At 39.1% G+C, this 7,354-nt stretch overlaps 1 long non-coding RNA gene across 1 annotated transcript in view; it reads right to left on the reverse strand.

The window, feature by feature from the left end:
• Window positions 1-2,173, reverse strand: part of LOC103478456 (uncharacterized) — a 9,244-nt gene extending 7,071 nt beyond the window's left edge. Inside the window, exons 1-2 of the long non-coding RNA XR_535803.1 lie at window positions 2,107-2,173; window positions 228-300 (exon numbers count right to left, since the gene is read on the reverse strand). This is a non-coding gene — a long non-coding RNA (uncharacterized LOC103478456). The remainder of the gene's footprint in view (window positions 1-227; window positions 301-2,106) is intronic.
• Between the last annotated feature and the right edge of the window lie 5,181 nt (window positions 2,174-7,354).

Consider the following 7,354-nt stretch of genomic DNA (forward strand, 5'->3'; position numbering starts at 1 on the left):
GGAGTGTGCGTGATGTTTTTTAGAGTGTGCGTGATGTTTTTTTGGAGTGTGCGTGATGTTTTTTAGAGTGTGCGTGAGTTTCTTGTAGTGTGTGAGACACAAAACATAGATTTTGTCCTAAACGGCCCCTCATAGAAATGAGCGGCAACGCGGCTCTTAACAGAAACATGCAAAGAGCAGAGGAACAGAATAAGAGAAGGGGAGAAAGGAGGAGAATCGGACCAAACCTGATATCCTTGTCATAAGAGGTGTGTCACACTGAGGCACTTTCATGCACATAATGAAATCTGCTGCATTAACCTTTAGAAAGAGAAGCGTAACATTAAACTCTACAATGGCACTGCAGGGCGTTTTTATAAAAGAGGCTTTTCTTACAAAACCCCAGAAAATGAAGTTTTAGTCGCGTTAATCAGATGCTGTTTAAAACCTGTTTTTATGCAGCCAAGTCAGAAGGCACATATTTCATGCATTGTTCTCTGTTCAATTTAAAACAAATAGCATAGCTCAGTTTAAAAGTGGGAATATTTTGAGGATCGACGGAGAGGCGGAGGATCTGGTGAGCTTACTGGATGTGTCAAAGCGAAGAGTGTTCGGGTTTTTTTTTTCCTTCTTGTCTTTTTTGTATATTATGCAGTGTGTGCACTTTGCAAGAAAAACAAAAAAAAGAGGGAAAGGAGCTGTCTTTTGTGTGTGTGCGTGTGTGTGGGGTGTGTGTGTGTGTGTTGCAGAGGAGCTCATACAGCACATTTGAGGAGAAAACCCGGAGCAGGTGCTCAGAGCTCACAAGAAAGTAACTGGTTCCTGGCCTACTAGCGCCCCCTGCTGCCCGTTTTAAAAAGGAACCAATAAAAAAGCTGCTCACAGGTTCCTATACTTTGCAATCACTCTAAAGTTCCCTGCAGAGTGCTGAAAGGTTTCGGCGGCTGATCCGTCACTTTATGTGAAATCATAGAGCAGCATTTTTACTTCCTCCTGATGTGGTGCTACTGGGAGAGATATGCATTACTGACGTGGAAAAACCATCAAAACATTAAAAAAACACAAAAAAGCATCCCTGGAATCATTAGCAATTGACTCAAAATAGAAAATAGCTCGAGTTATTTCATCTACAACTCAAACTTTAGTCATATTTACAAACTATTAGGAGTTGCAGCAATGAAAAGTGCGGATAAATGAATTCTGCAAACTTTACTTTAAGAGGAAGAAGTATTTTGTGGACTGTTGAGGTGAAGAGTTTGAAATATGCCTTGGTAATGTCTGCGCATTTTGCTGCAGTAAACACGAGAGGCTTAGAGGCAATACTGATTATCAAGAAAACTCAGCCTCCTACAGCGTAAGTAAAACTCTGTTAACTAAGAGAGCACAACATTGATTCCTTTCTAAATTGAAGTAGACCTAAAGCAAACAATGAAAGAGGCTGATTGATGTTTTCAGTTTTGTTTTTTTCCTTTTTAACCGCGGGGAGTTTCACACTTCACTTGAGTCCAGTTGGTGGTAAGATGAAAGCTTTCCATGTGTTGTTCGTTCTGCAGCCTCTCATACCCACAAAAAATGCAAGAGCTTTAGAATAAAGCAAGCAAGAAAGGGAGGCTTAATCTGAGAGAACCTCTCTAAACTGAAATTGTCACCTCCGTTTTCATCCGGGTGGATGTTGAATACCATAAAAAGAGGCATTCTATAGTGGATTGTGCTTTGCACGCCCACTTCAATGCCAGCGTTGTGCATAGCGGTGGCATATTTGCCCATGCAGCAGTGTGTAGCACAGACTAAGACATTGTTTGGTGTGTGGGAGCTCTTTTTGGCAATATTTGAGTGCTAAGCTTTTGTTTGTCAGTGCTCACTAAAGCAAAGCCCCTCGGAGACACAGATCAGCAGCATCAGGAGGACATTACCGTGCCTTGAGTATCTGCTGAGTTTTGTATAAACACGACAGCCTTCCTCAGCTTCCCTCCATGCCTGTGTCTTCCTCATTGTTTTTTAACCCCTGAACCTTTTCCACATCTTGTCATTTTACAGCCACTTCTGTGTATTTCATTGGAATTTTATGTGACACAAAGCAGCACATGACTAGGTAGTGGAAGAAAAATTATTCTTTGTTTTACTTACAAATACTTTTTTCCGGAGTCTGCACTTTTTTGGACCATATCTTTGCAACTGTAAGCCTTTTGGGGGAACATCTCCCAGCTTCTCCCAGGTTCTGTCAGAACAGTGTCTGTGAACAGTAGTTTTTGACTCAGGTTCTCAATTGGATTTAGGGCTCCACTTTGACTGGACCATTCTGACACATGAACAGTGTTGTTGTGAGTTCAACTTCAACCAGAAGTAGCTCTGATCTACAACTGAGCCATGACATCATTCACAAATCCCACCTTAAGCATCCCGAAGACTGAGTGCCTTCAGTCAGAGTCTTCCTCAGACTGCTACAGGAGATCATTCCTGCCCAGAGGCACCAACATCTACAACAACTCTTTGGAAAATATTGAATCAATATCAGCTACAGCAATATTTAATTTCCCTTTGGGATAAATAAAGTATGTTTAATTGAATTTGTATTGAAATGAATGATGTTCTTGATTACGTTTTAGCCTGATAGCTGACAAAATCTTCAGTTATGCAAATAAAATAAATCTCTGTTGTTCTTTCATTTACAGGGAGAAAAGGAGTTCCAAGCTGCAGCTTTTCTGTGCCTCTTTGCTTCTCCCACAGAAACAAACATAAAATAAGAGGCCAGCATAAAACCATTTAGTGTAACTTAAGAGTAGGAGCTTCATCCTTGCATGAATATCCTTACATATGAAGGAAGTTAAAAGGTATCAAGTTTAAAGTGGGGAGACACTTAGTCCTAAGTTTTCTCTTAAAAGAACAATGTAAATGTTTTGCTTATTTCAAAGTTCCTTAAAAAAATGCGAGCTCTAAACCTGAATATGGTTTGATCTAAATTATTCCATTATTGTAGACCTGGCTTTAGGTTTGTTGTCCTGCTGGGAGGCTTTTGGCATGCAGGGTATAAAGGGCCATTTTTCATCTCATCTGGCCTGAACATCTTCTTGCGCATGTTGACTTCGCTCCCTGTGAGGCTGATTACCAAACTCTGATCCGGACTGCTTATAGCCGTTTCTCATCGGTGTCTTTCTTCATACCGCGCTTCAATAAACAGATCTGTGGAGAGCTTTGCTAATCTCCTGGCCTGTCAAAACACACTCCTACTTGAGATGTGGATCTCTACTCTCTAGTCTCAGTAATCTGTGCTGGTGTAATGCATAACATATGCATCCCACTTGAAAATAAAAAATAAAAAAACATTTAAACTTAAGGTTGCCCTGTTAAAAAAAAAAAAAAGCTACAAATTTTCAAATGATATAAATGTTTTGCAAGCAAAAGGATGCCGATTAGCAGGAGGTTAGTAACAATTTACTCAACGTGAAAACAGCTCGATAATTCAGATGATCATTCACATGAAGGCGTAGCAGAGCTATAAATAAAGTCCTATTACGCTGCACTGGAGAACGGGAGACACGATACACCTTATGTTCATGATCACAACATCTGTGGAAATCTAATAAAGAAGGATCTCAGAACATGTAAATGGCGTTTTTGTACCAGTCCTTCCCTCTGTAACAGCTGTCTAAGGCCCCCGGTTGCTCCACAGCAGGACCGCTTTAATCTGGTTAAGGGGGCCCGTAATGAAATGGTGCTGTTCATACGGCCTGTAACAATATTAGGAGAGGAGGGGAAACTTGATATTGAGGTGGCCTCCATGGCAACAGTGACTCCAATGTTTGGGAGGATTCTGGAGCAGATTTATGGGCTCGAGGCGAGACGACACTGGGAAGGAAGAGTGTTGAAGGAGCCGCAGTGAAAATCCCTTTGGAAATACAATTTGAATTCCCTCCTCTGATCTTTTCGCTTTCGACATACACGATCCTTGCAGCGTCGAAGTCTGTGGCTTCACATTATATTTTATCCACAGTGAAATATATTGGCAGTGGCTCATATTTATGTTTTTTTTTTTCTCTCTCTCCTCAAAGAAGAAAAGCTGTTGTCCTCCCTTGAAGAGTACAAAGTCAAGTATCAAAGGAGTAAAAATTTCTGCGGACGCTTTATTTTCTCCTGGCCTTTGCCCTTGATTGAATGTGCTGTCACTGTCACAGGGCACTAATATGCCCTCTCCTTGTTCACCACACTGGAGAAATTTGTTTGTGTTGCCATGTCCAGTACAAAAGTAAGTGTAGAGGGTTATAAAGAAAGTTAAAGAATGAAAAGTCTGTTGTTTTTTTTATATATATACAGTAAGGCATACAATGTTTTGCAAAGTTATTCATCATCCCTTTTTACCTTCCAAAACATTACAACCACGCATTCCAGTGCATTTCAATTTATGTCGTGTGAAAGGCCATCACAAATTATAGCACAATGGTGAAATGGAACGAAAAGAATCCATGATTTTCAAAAAATTATTTTGGGCTTTTGTTTATTATTTTGTTATCCATCAAATGAAGAGGAAAAAGTTGCATCAAGATCTGCAGATTAGAGTATTTAAATATGTCTCAACTATGTTTGCTATTGGATTTAAGTGCATCAAAGGACTTCTTGTCATCGGTGTACTTCACAACGCCAAAAGAAAAAAGAAAAGCGAGAGTGAACACATGGAGATGAGTCGGGAGTGAAGCTGTCTTTCAGTGTGTACCTGGCTAAGAGGCGCCATCCTCATTAATGGCTGGAAAACAAGACCTTCAAAGAGAATCACTTGTATAAATATACTAGTTTACTCTTAAACAACCTTCACTTTATCAAAGTCAGATGGGATCTTAATCTTGCTCACCCTGTTTTAAATCTCACCATCTACTTTTGTGCACATTAGCTAGACTTAAGACTGAAAAATAAAACACAAAAGAGCTCGTGGGTACAGACACATATCACTTCTGGAGAGATTTAAGAAGCCGGTTACCCTGGTGAGCCTGTTAAAACCCAACAATTCTTCATGAGCTGCATTCTTTGAAGGGAGTCAGAGGATTAAAGCAAACTGTAGCATTCTCTCTTATTTTGCAAACCTGGCAACACACCAAGGTGATACAAGAGAAAGCTCCAAGATATGCACAGACATCAGCTTGGCAACAGCTGCAACGACGTGTGGCACAGGAACTGTCTGTGTTTGGTGGTAAAAACTAGAAAGTTCAATTTAAGACTCATACTGTATGTTCACAATCAGAAACAAACTTGAGAGACAATATCTCCTGTAAGAGTTTAGCTCTACAAAGAGATTAGTTCAGATCAAGGCAAAGACACCTGCCACATGTATGTCATTTTTGTCCATATTGGAAATTAATTGATTATCTGAAACATTTAAATGTGGCATAACAATAAAAACAGAAGAGATCTATAAAGATTTTTTTTAACAGCATGATGCATTAAAAAAGATAATTAGTGATTTAATTAGCGTGAAAGGGATCAATAAAAAGCACATTTACAAATAAATAAACATATAAAATTTGATTAATTATTAACCAAATGTCTTCCCGTGCAGGTAACCAAGCAGTAGACAATGAGATTCTGTCTTCTTCCTGCTTTATCTAAATGAAAAGTAACTTTCCTCTGCATTGCATTAATTTATTACAAACAGTCAGTGACTCAGCTAGCGCCTTTTGATCAAAACTATAGATAGCTATATTCCCCTTTACGAAACGACATTCCTGTTTGTCATGCATCATTGTTTGTGTTGGCTTATTCTTCTGATTCTTTTTGCTTTTAATTTTTAACAAAAACCATCCTTTGTTTTTAATTGTCCGCACAACAAATTGGCAAAGCCTCATAGACAGTTCCAGTTAATAGCAAACCAGTTAATCACAAAACCTTAAATAAATTAAAATCCTGACGAGATGCAGTCTTTGAAATCAAGAGTCGTATCCAGCTCTTTTCTAGTTTCACGGGGTTTTCTTGACATATCCAGCTCAACCTTTTTAAATTTGAATGCTTTGAGTGAGACTTCCACAATATAGCATTAAGAACACAAACAGAGACTCTGGTTCGGTTTTGAGTGTCGGTTTACATCCTGGTATTGACACAGCTCAGACAGAGATTTGCACTTATGTAACCTTGTGTTAGACTTCAACTTCAGTCCTGTTGTCTTGGCAACTTTCCCAGAAACAATAGTACATCACAGCGTAGCACAGGGAACATAATACAGACACAGATAAAGGCTCATTGCCTTCCATAACATGCCAAAATGATAAACGCAGACACTGATTTATGAGATGATACGTGAACGTGCAGACAAGGAGTGACAGGTGCTTGCTGGAAAAAATAAATAATAATAAAATACACGTGCAGAAGGAGCAAGCGAATTGTCAGCAGCCTGACCTTTAATTTTGTCTGTTTGCATGTGTTTGGAACAGGTTTACAAGTAGCTGTTCAAAAATCTCTCCGAGCTAATAATGCTGGTATGATCTGTAACATGTTAATTTCCCCTGTTTCCCACACACTTTAAGTATCCACCTGAGTCTCATTCATGCATGGAAATCAAGTGTCATTCTCCACGTTTTGTGTTTGGCTTGTGTTCCCCCTGCTCCACGTCCGCAACCGTAGAGGAAAAACAGCAGATCTCGTATCTCTGCTCATGTATTGGGTCTTTGGAGGTTGTGATATTAGCACAGAGTCACATTTGCATTTTGGTTTTGTATTCTGCGCCGCAGCTTCCATGTTTAACTACTCTGTGCTTGTTTAATCGTCCTTGGTGCAATAAATGTGCAAGTTTTTAATAAACAAAGGACTTGAGTTTTCAAATACAGACCCTGAGATGTGTATATATAGAAAAATAGTGAATAGTACTTGGTGTCATGCAATGTTTCAACTCAATATATTTCTTCCTCGTGTTAAACCCGAATCATTGACAACTGTGTGCATTGGCCTGATTGCAATTGCTGTAAAGATTTCAGATGATGCCCATCGCACGCGTCTTTTGCATTTACAGTTTGCCGTAGGCATGCAAATTATTTATCTGTATTCATCACTGTTAAAACTTAAGCATGCTGGGTCAAAAGTTCATCTGAATTTGCATCCATTTGCCCTCCTGGGTAAAATAAAAGCATGATGTAGGGTATGCCAGTACTGTAGAGTGTTGTATTTAGGGGGATTTAAGTCTTTAATAACAGACCATGATGAGTCTAAGGAAGCTGTTGTTTTCAAAAACCAAAGTAATGCAGTAATACCTTTAACATATACTGAATGCTCAAACCATCTGGATGGCACTCTAAGATTATTGTCATAATACCCTAATCACATCTGTACTAAAAGATTAAAGCAATATAAACTGTGATTGTTCATGAAACTCCTGTTACATTGCAAAGTTATATATATA

The sequence above is a fragment of the Poecilia reticulata genome, linkage group LG16, assembly GCF_000633615.1.
Source record: "Poecilia reticulata strain Guanapo linkage group LG16, Guppy_female_1.0+MT, whole genome shotgun sequence".
Classification (NCBI taxonomy): Eukaryota; Metazoa; Chordata; class Actinopteri; order Cyprinodontiformes; family Poeciliidae; genus Poecilia; species Poecilia reticulata.